Source organism: Artemia franciscana, unplaced genomic scaffold, assembly GCF_032884065.1.
Source record: "Artemia franciscana unplaced genomic scaffold, ASM3288406v1 Scaffold_253, whole genome shotgun sequence".
Classification (NCBI taxonomy): Eukaryota; Metazoa; Arthropoda; class Branchiopoda; order Anostraca; family Artemiidae; genus Artemia; species Artemia franciscana.
In genome coordinates, this window is record NW_027063379.1 from 1,484,248 (window position 1) to 1,494,900 (window position 10,653).

Sequence of the window (10,653 nt, forward strand, 5' to 3'; positions counted from 1 at the left end):
TCCGATCACCCGTTCGTAACTTGGCAATACCTCATTTTTATAATTTTTAAGAATTACTCCCCCCCCCCAACTACCCCAAAGAGAACGAATCAGTTCCGATTATGTCAATCATGTATCTGGGACTTGCGCTCATTTTTCTCATCAAGTTTCATCCCGATCCCTCCACTCTAAGTGTTTTCCAAGATTTTAGGTTTCCCCCCTCCAACTCCCCCCAATGTCATCAGACCCGGTCGGGAATTAAAATAAGAGCTCTGAGACAATATCATTCCAAACTTCAATTTTAATTAGATCCAATCATAAAAACTTCAAACACTCTCTGATCCTGTGAAACCTTGACCTTCTTCGTTCTCTTCGTTCTTTGCGCAATTCATATGAAAGATCATAACTCTCAAAAGTCGCTGGTTGGCGAGGCAGTTGCCGAAAGCATTTATAATAGCGCCGCAACATTGTGCGAAACAAACTGCAAAGAAAAGAAATATTTAACAATAATTTCTAAATAATAATCCCGTCCTAGATTTGAAACTGCCGTTTTTGAAAAAAGAAAAAAATTCGGTACTTGTATCATTTAGCCCCGACCTAACATTTACATTTAGCAGTTTACAGGCAATATATTTATGGGGGATACAATATAAGCAACAACTAGAAGGAAAAAAAAGAGAAAACATACCTGAGGCCTGGGAGCCAAGTGCAGAGAGGAAAACCATACACCATTAACAAAACACAGAGGCCATCAACTCCACAGAGAAAAAAAAATAAATCTATTTGATTCTTTATTAAATGATCCTTAAGAATCCTTTTAAAAGTCCCAAACGAGTGACATTTCTGCACTGAAGAAGGTAGTAAATTCCAGACCTGTTGACAAGCAATGTGGGGATTGGAATCTGACCGAATAGTAGGGGTAGGCCGAATATGGATATTATTTGAAGAACGAAGACTATATGGAGCTGAATCAAAAATAAACATAGGAGTTTTCCGAAGAGATTTTGGAAGATTGCCGTGAAGTTGATCAAAGACAAAATTAGCAAAAGAAATAATGTAAATAGACCGTAGACTTAAGAGCTGTGTTGGTGAAGAACGGTTGGTGTCCATAACCAAACGCCGTGCTTTTGTATACATGACGGAAAGTGACCACAGCGTAGACGGAAAAGTAGACATCCATACAATGGGGCAATAAGAAACATATGACTGGACAAGGCAGAAAAAAAAGAAGTTTTAGAATAGATCCAGTAAATGTGTATCTAAGTGTTCGAATGATACCCAAACTCCGTAAGACCTAAACCCTAATCATGGCTACATGGTTTCTCAATGAAAGGTTTTCATCAAGCAGGATACCAAGAAACCGGACCACCCGATTCTCTGGTCTACACAAGGAGCCTTGTGACACCTGAAGGTGTGTAAGCTGAGGGAAAGCTACACCAATTCGAAAAAAAATAAGAAAATGTGATTTACCAACATTCATGACCAAGTAATTGTTATTAAACCATGACATAGCTCTCTCAAATAATGCCACAAGGTTAGACTTGATATCACATTCCGTCTTCCCAAGGGTCCCAAGAGTGGTATCATCCGCAAAAGCAACAAGAAAATCTTCATTAGAAGAATGCAACATGGGCAACATGCATTAGATTATTAGGCCATTTCTATAGTTTTTTAAAGCCGAAATCAGATCATTAACATAAATCAAAAATATAATGGGACCAAGAACAGATCCCTGCGGGACGCCATAATATACTTCAGAAGGGCTCCGGAAAAGCGGATCAATTGAAATAAGCCTACCAGAAAGATATGAATCAAACCAAGAATAAGTGTTTGATCTTATACCAATATGTGATAGTTTCCAAAGAAGAATCCAATGAGTGAAGGAATCAAAAGCTTTACGAACATCCAAAAATAAAGCTGCCGGGATATGACCAGAATCTATTGCCGGATGAATGAAATTCGATAAAGCTGCACCAGCATGCTCCATAGAGTAATTCGCTCGGAATCCAAACTGGAAATCATGCAAAAAATCCTCAAAAATTTTGCTGAAAACAGATAGGAGAGAAATTGGCCTATAATTAGCAAGATCACTCCGAGAACCACCTTTATAGAGTACTATAACCTTAGCTCGCTTGAGAGATTCAGGAAACATACCTTTCTCGAAAGACAGATTTACGAGCTTAGTCAGTGGTGACAGAATAGCGGGCAGAATGGCACGGATTACCCTTGTAGGATTTTTTTCTGGTCCTGAAGAGCATGATCCTTTAAGAGCATTCACAATACTAGCAGAATAAAATATATAGCAGAATAAAATATATAGCAGAAATTATATGTCACTATTACTATTTTTATTGCATTGGACCAAACAAACTCAACAAATAATTCAAGCAATACTTTTTTCTTATCAAAACACAAAAAGTGTCCGGGCTTCCACAAACTCACTAAACAAAAAAAGAAAAAAAAATATTCAGTCATGTAATCCAGTCCATAGAATTGCCCCAGCCATTTCCTTGCCATCGCTGTCGTTGCATTTGAATCAGGCTACTAATATCTGGTGGGATTTCATCAAACAAAAACATTTCCACTGGCCCTTCCTTAAGGCGACGAATACATAGAGATGGTGGTATGGATCTGGAAATCCAGGTTTCAAAACCTGTTTTTTCACTAATACTGGTTCGGATAGCTAAAAGTTTTTTTTCGAACTTCTCGAACAGACGGGGGAGAATCATCGGATAGAAAAACATTCTGATTGCCCATGATAGTTTTTCTACGAAGATTTCGAGCCTGCTTTAGAACTGCCACTTTCAGCTCCCTGTTCTCCATGATAACCTTTATCAGCTTTTTTTTCAGGCTTAACACCAGCTATCGTGTATTTGGGTACCTCATGGATTCCAAGGTATGACGAAATTATACTATGGAAAATCGCCTTAGCGTTTACAGTATCAATTGCTATCACGTTCCATACTAGAATATTTTTATCAGTTTCTTTACTTTCCAGCTTCATCATTGTATGCCTTAGGCTAGATAACTGCGATTTCAGTAACGAATTTTCATCAACCAGCACAGAAATGTGGTTCTTCAAATCGTTGGTTTCTACCTCAAGGCTGATCACTTTAGGTTTAATACCTTCCACCTCCAATTTCGATTCCAATACAGATTCTTCGATCTTAGAAATCCTTTAATCAAATCCTTTAAAAGTAACATTCAGCTCATTTAACGTAGTTGAATTTTCTTTAACAGTCTGTAAAACTAGACTCAAACTATCAGCTAGTGATTTCAATGAGATTCCTTCCCTAGGACTGGATGTGAGAAAAAACTCGTCAGATTTTTATTTCTTCCTCTTTCCTCCCATTATACAAAATAGTAATTGAACTCCAAGAAAAATTAGACTGTAGAAATATACTACCACATAAAATGCCTTTAATTACTTACTTTGCGTAATATTGGCATCTGAATCTATCAGCAAATTAACCTTGCTGAACACTAAATGAACGGTCCGACGCAAAGTAGGAGTATTTACCTCGAATGCATTCTTGTTTTATCAAAACTTTGTCAGAGTAAATCTGGTTTAAGATGTTCACTGAATGAATGCTAAATGTGAAATGATGACAGAATGGCAGGCATGACAGAATGGCAATGGTGACAGAATGGCAGGCAGAATGGCACGTTTGATATAATCTTGGAAAGGGCAATCCCACCAGTTATTAGAAGAAAAACAAAGGTTCTACATCAAACTTTGAAGGACATTTTTATGGCCCTGGTTCTGATTTAGTGTCTATTGGTTTTCTCAAATGTTTAATTTAATTAAATTTGTGTAGTGAGCATTTATAAAAAAAAAATAAATATTACCCGAAGTAATATTAAAATTGATTAATGTTAGTAATTTAGAATAGCAATATTAGAATTTAGTGATTTGGAGATATCATCTTAAATCAGAGAGAAATATTTGTTCACGCTAAAAGATTTGAACTAACGACGAATTAAGAAGTTAAAAATTTACAGCAAATCTATTATATTAAGCAAACGTAAGCAATTCATTAAGTAAACAATTACTTACCCTTTCACAGCAATGCAAGCCCTCTCTTCTTTGAGCTTCCTCTCCCAGCTTGATAGTAGCTGATTTGTATTCTTCTCCCAGCTCGTTAGGTGCCAATTTTCTAAAAAATTGAATGTTGATACCAATAGTTACATCAAAATAATCGCATTGTAATGCTGATTTTAAATATATAAGTTTCATCTAGATTAGTCTTACCCATCAAAAGCTACAAGCCTGAGGAAATTTGCCTCATTTTAGAAAATAGCGGAAAACACCCTTAAAAGTCATATGGTCTTAACGAAAATCGCACCATCAGATTCAGCGTATCAGAGAGCCAAATTGTAGAAGTTTCAAGCCTCTATCTACAAAAATGTGGACATTTTTCACGATTTTTCAAGACAAATCACGGATGCGTGTTTGTTTGTTTTTGTTGTTGTTGTTTTTTTCTCCAGGGGTGATCGTATCGACTCAGTGGTCCAAGAATGTCGCGAAAGGGCTTCTTCTAACGAAAATTAAAAGTTCTAGTGCCCTTTGTAAGTGACCAAAAAATTGGAGGACACCTAGGTCACCTTCCCCAGAGTCACCGGATCAAAATTCTGAGATAGCCATTTTATTCACCAAAATACTTTGATACAGATTAAAAGTATTTAATTACATTTTGAACAAACATATGTTGCATGTAAACTGACTTCAACCTTAATATTTGACTTCAACTCAGTATTTCAGATAATTCTGATTGCTATTGGCACAAAAAGTTCTATGGAAAAAATTGCAATGGTTTTTATTACTGCTGTTTTGAACTAAATTCATAACAATGTTGATAGCGGGCAGGATAGCACTGCAATTGTGAAACATGCAACAGAGTTTCTCGAATCCAAGGCTATTAATGAAGCAAAAAAACTATTGTTTAAGAATTGCTTTCATATATATATTCATTATTTTAGCTAGGAGGTAACTAAAACGACTTTCTTTTTTCAGTTTTAACTTTAAATTCACTATATGAAAAATTTTCTTTGACAGGGAATTGAACCCCAGTCTCCCACAGGAAAACCAGGTATCCATACTATTGTACCATCAGATATTTATAGAATATAAGTTACACATAAGACATGATTATAAATTTGTTAATACACTAAAATAATCATATAAGGAATACAATAATATAATATGCTTTGGATGTGCATATTGTAGCCCTAGTTCCCCAAGCCATATTATTAGCAAAAATACCCTTTTGAAAATGTTATCTAATATCTTAAAATTCAAATGTTTTGAGACAATTATAGCTGGTAATTTCAGCCTTTCAGAAATTTTATGGATTGATGGATATGGGTCATCAAAAACACAAATTACAGGTTCTTCCTTTGCATCTTGTCTATCAAATAATTATCTCTACCAAACAGTGAATGAGCCTATAAGAATTTGTAGTGGTCAGAATCTATCTCTTCTCGGCCTAGCTATTGTTTCTAGTCCTGAGATATTAATAAGCAACAATTATCTGCCCTCCCGGGAAAAAGCATCCATGTTCCACATGGATTCTTTTCACAATTCAACTCTCTCTACAATTAATATTCACACCAAACAAACTACTAATATATATTGTTCATTTATTGATTATGAAGCTGTATGTAGAGATTTAGCATGTATTAACTGGAGTTTTACTGCAGATGATGATCTTGACCCTTCTTGACATATCTGCAAAACTTTATTACTTGGTGCTGAAATGAGACATACTAGCATCAGGACGATAAACAGCCTAAAACACTGCCATATCCAAATCCTTTTACTTGTAATCTCATCCAAAAAAAAAAAAAAATCCAAAGCATGGAAAAAGTATTGCAAAGATAGGAACTCCTGTAACTTCAGAAGGTACCAGGAACACAGAAATCTTGTAACAAATGAAATAAAAAAAAATTAAAACAAAATTATGAAAACAAACTGGCTCAACAAATCAAGGTAAATCCCAAACTCTTTTGGAGGCATGTTTTTTACTGAAAAACCAGACAGACAATCAGTTTCAAATTTGTGGGAAAATAGACATGTGATATCCACACCTGATAGAAAAGCAGAAGTCTTCAACAGACAATTTTCCTCAGTAATTCTTGGTGGTCAGGATGTCCCAAACCCCTACATTCTTTTCTTACCCTATCACTGCTGCTATGCATGGTGAATAAGAAACTTGCTTCAATTAATGTAAATAAATCTAATATTCATCCTTGGCTTCTCAAACAGATATTATAGCTGCCCCATTAGCTATAATCTTCAAAAGTTCAATCTAGGCTACACAACTTCCAGTGAATTGGAAAAAAGCATACATAACTCCAGTTTTCAAAAAGGGAAAAAGAAATTCTACAGCAAATTACAGGTCAATCAGTAATACCTCTTCTGTTGTCAACGTGATTGATGGATTACTAGATGATATTATTATTAAAAATCTTGAAAAGAATGGTATCCTTCAACATTCTCAACATGGTTTCCAAAGTGGTAGATCTGTTGACACAAATTTACTGCAATCTTACAATCTGGTTACAGATCTAAGAGACAAGGGAGTCCCTGTTGATGTTTCCCTCTTTAATCTAGCAGAAACCTTTGATAGGGTCTGCCACAGGAGACTAATTTACAAGTTACATGCTGCAGAAATAAACAACCAACTTGTTGGCTGGATTAAGGCATTTCTTGCTGAAAGGACTCAACAGGTCAGAATATTCACATATGGAATACTAATTCATTCCAATTCATTGCTAGTCATGAGTGGTGTGTTGCAAGGTCCTATCCTTGACCCTACCCTCTTCAATATTCTTATTAATGAATAGCTCTTAAGACTTTTTGAGCTCTTAAAAATGACAAATTTTCAATTAAAGTATGAGTTATTGGTCATTTTTGACAAAATAATACTATATTTTCTCAGTGCCAAAATTATTCATAGTTAGGTTAGGTCAAAAAGTGCTTAAATTTGAATTTGCAATATAAGTAATATTAATAACTGCTTAAAAACTGCCTTTTCACCTATATGTGAAAAAATATCAAAGCTGACAGAAGAAATATGGAGAACAGAAAAACAGAAGAAATTGTTTTCAATATTTTATACAACTTCATTGTGATAAAACAATACATATGGATTATTTAAAAAATGGATTTGTAATCAAAAAGTAAATTTAAAATCCATGGTTTAAGCCTTTTTTATATGCAAAAACTAGAAAATTTTTGGTTAACTCCTAGAAATTTGTTGACTTGGTAAGTCTACAACTGTTGAAATTTTGACTAAAAAACATTTTACCTGTATTTTCAGTTATTAGTTTCTTTTCTCGTGCTTAGTTCTGAAAATTTAATTCCTGCTATTTTAGAAGAACTTTTAGCCATATCAATGGGCTTTTTTCAAAATTTGGGAAATGCATTTGCATATCCTTAATACCTTATAAAATGGGATTGAGTAAAGTTGTGAAGCTGAAAGCAGTTTTGTTGTAGGCTAACTCATTAAAGCAGAATATCTATTTTGCAAGGTTTTACTTTATAATACAAAGGTTTTTAAAGTTCAGCAAAGGCTAGAACCCTCTAAGGGGAGAAGGAGTGGAGGAAGGTATTTTGGGTAAAATTCTAGTTAATTGAGATCTTGCTATCTTTGAAAGGGTTTAGGTTAGGAAAATGAAACTTTCAGGAATGGGTCTATAGGCTAAAATATGTCCCAGGAAGATATTTTAAAGTAGGGTCTACCCACCTCTACTCCTCCCTTTAAAGGGCTCTAAAATTTGCCTACATGACAGGTCTATACCTATTGAAATTTTGACAAATAAACATGTTACCTTAATTTTAAGTTACTAGGCCTAGTTGCTTTTTCTCTGCCTTTAGTTCTGAAAATGCAATTCCTGTTATTTGAGTAGAATTTTGAGGCATATCAATGGTTTTTTTTATAATTTATGAAATGTATTTGCATATCTTTAAAACCTTATAAAATGGAATTGAGCAAAGTTATGAAGCTGAAAACAATTTTGTTGTGCTTTAATTAAGCAGAAGATCTATTTTGCAAGGTTTCACTTTTATAACACACATATTTTTAAAGGTCAGGGCCCCCTAGAGGGAGAAGGAGTGGAGGTGGTTACTTTAAAATAGCCTACCTTCCTGGGAGATACTTTAGCCTGTAGACCCATTTCTGAAAGTTTCATTTTCCCAACCTAAACCCTTTCTAAGATAGGCTAGCAAGAAATCAATTAGCAGTTTTGTTGTAGGCTAACTCATTAAAGCAGAATATCTATTTTGCATATCTATTTATTCTCTTATTTTTTAAATCATTCCTACTCCTACTGGAAACACAAATGATAGCCAACACACATATGTCAAACCCTGTTAATACAAACACTTAAATTGAATACTGACTCTTCGATTGGAACAATTGTTACTGGTTCTTCTTTTGTTGGTTTCATCTCCATTTTTCTTTTTCTTAACAAAATGCCAAAATTCCCTTTTTCTTCTTCTTTATTTCTATTCTACGCTTGGTCGACCACTTAAAACAGTGTTTCTAATTTTCACTTCAATTCATGATTTTTAATATAAAAACGATAAATTGGCCTCAGGTCTGGTAAAAAAAAATTTCGGTAAAACTGTTTTTCATTTTATGTTCTGGCTTTGGAGATGTTTACTCAACTTACGAGTAATCATTAAAATGCGATTCTTTTGATGTAGCTATTGGTACCAAAATTCCATTTTTTTAGAGTTTTGGTTACTATTGAGCTGGGTCGCTCCTTACTACAGTTTTTTACCACGAACTGTTTTATTCGTATAAGAAAAACTGTGATTGTGGCAACAAATCAAGGCGAGCTAAACCCCAAAACCGTATTATTGCCACTCTTCCCTACCGAATCTATCTTCTTTATGCTTGCTCAGTCATTCACTAGCTATTGAAGAGTGAACTCCTATAATCGGATTACTTTTTCAAGTTAAAAGGATTAAATTTGATATTGTTTTGGACTTTTTATTGCGTAATTTGATGCAATAATAGACTTCTACGTGCGGATTATAGCAATTATTATGGCGATCACTCAAGCAAAGTTTGATGAAGGAATGAAACGGCTTCAGGCGTCACTGGATAAAATATTAGCAGAACAGAAAAGTTTTTCGGTCTCAATAGTTGCTCTTCAAGACGAAGTTTCAAGACGTAATGTCTCTTCTTTCTGACAAATTGCAAGTTACCGAGGACATTTCTCTTACAAAGTGTTATCGCCTTAAGAGAAATAGCAGTTCAAACATTACTAGTAGGAAAACTAGTGTTCGACCGGCCCCTGTTTTTATATCGCTAGAGACGGATCGTAGCATTCAGTCGATTCTCAGTGAGGTAAATAAGTTGAAGGGTAGTGGAATTCGCATTTGCAGTGATCTCCCACCAAAGCTAAATTTTCTATGGAATGAGCTATTGTCTAAGGGAAAGGAGATGCGTGACTCAGGTTTGGTTCATCTTACGCGTATTAAACAAAACGGGAGCAAATTATCACTAGAATGTAAAAAGTCTCCGTCTTCACAGTGGGTTAAGATTGACTAGTTACGGTGATTAATAATGACATTTCATTTGGTGAGATTACTTTTATTATTTTACAATATGTAATGTTTCTCTGTTCATACGATAGCTTTTTTTTCCTCTGTAGGGAAAAAATATTCTATTTTTTGTCCCTCTGTAGCTTATTATGTGTTTATTTTATGTCTTTTTCTTTCTTTTTTTGTGTGTGGTTCTATTTGTATGAAATAATTGAGTGCAATAATTTTTCAGTGTCCGCATTTCATCTTACAATGAATATGTTCCATTTCTCTCTCCTGTTTCTATTTATTTTCAAGCAGTTTTTTCTTTCATTATTTTCGAGTTCTCACTGGTTCAGTTGTTTTTGCTACTTTAAGACTCAGATGGTATGCAATTCGCGAGAGTTTCTGCTAGTTCGGATCATAATTCTGATTTTGTACATTGGATGATAATTGTATTGGGGATAGACTGAGATACCTTGAGTCTAACCCTTTTGATTTTTCCATATTCCAGAGCCATGATAAATTTTCAGGAAATAAGATAATTGACGGTGGGTTAATTAACTTTCCAAATTGTAAATATAAATTACCTTCCGAAGTTTCTTATCTTCCCAGTACCGGTGTTGTGAGAACAGGATTTTTAAATTGTAGGGTTTTTTTTAGTTCACAGGATGATCTTGTCGATGTAGTTCATAAACTATCTTGTCATGTCGTTGAATTCTGTGAGACTTTTCTGACAGACCTGACTCCTCAGGTTGTTTTTCCTGGATATCAATTTATTTTTAAAAACCGATTGACTAGGCGCCAGGGTGGTTTAGCAGTACTAGTTAAAGAAGGTATCTCTTTTCGACGCATTGCAAATCTGGAAGGTTCTCACGAGGAAATGCTTTTTGAAGTAATGATGACTGAAATTAGTCTTGGAAAAAAAGATGTTTTTTTTGCGTAGTATACCGACCGCCTTCTTCTCCAGTCAAATCTTTCCTCTCTAAACTCTATGATTTTTGCATCAACCCCATTTTCAAAATAAAGATGTAATCCTTTCTGGAGATTTCAATATTGACCTTCTAGAAGCTTCAAATGAATCCTCTGTTGAGTTATTGTCTTCTTGCTTTTCTGCGTGTCTGCTTCCTACTTGCCTG

General features: G+C 34.7%; 1 long non-coding RNA gene across 1 annotated transcript; it reads right to left on the reverse strand.

Annotated features, from left to right (window-relative positions):
- Window positions 1-323: 323 nt before the first annotated feature.
- LOC136042953 (uncharacterized) lies at window positions 324-8,472 on the reverse strand. The gene is made up of 3 exons (XR_010621511.1): window positions 8,384-8,472; window positions 4,037-4,136; window positions 324-460 (listed from the first exon to the last, which is right to left on the reverse strand). It is a non-coding gene; the product is annotated as an uncharacterized LOC136042953 (long non-coding RNA).
- Window positions 8,473-10,653: the final 2,181 nt, after the last annotated feature.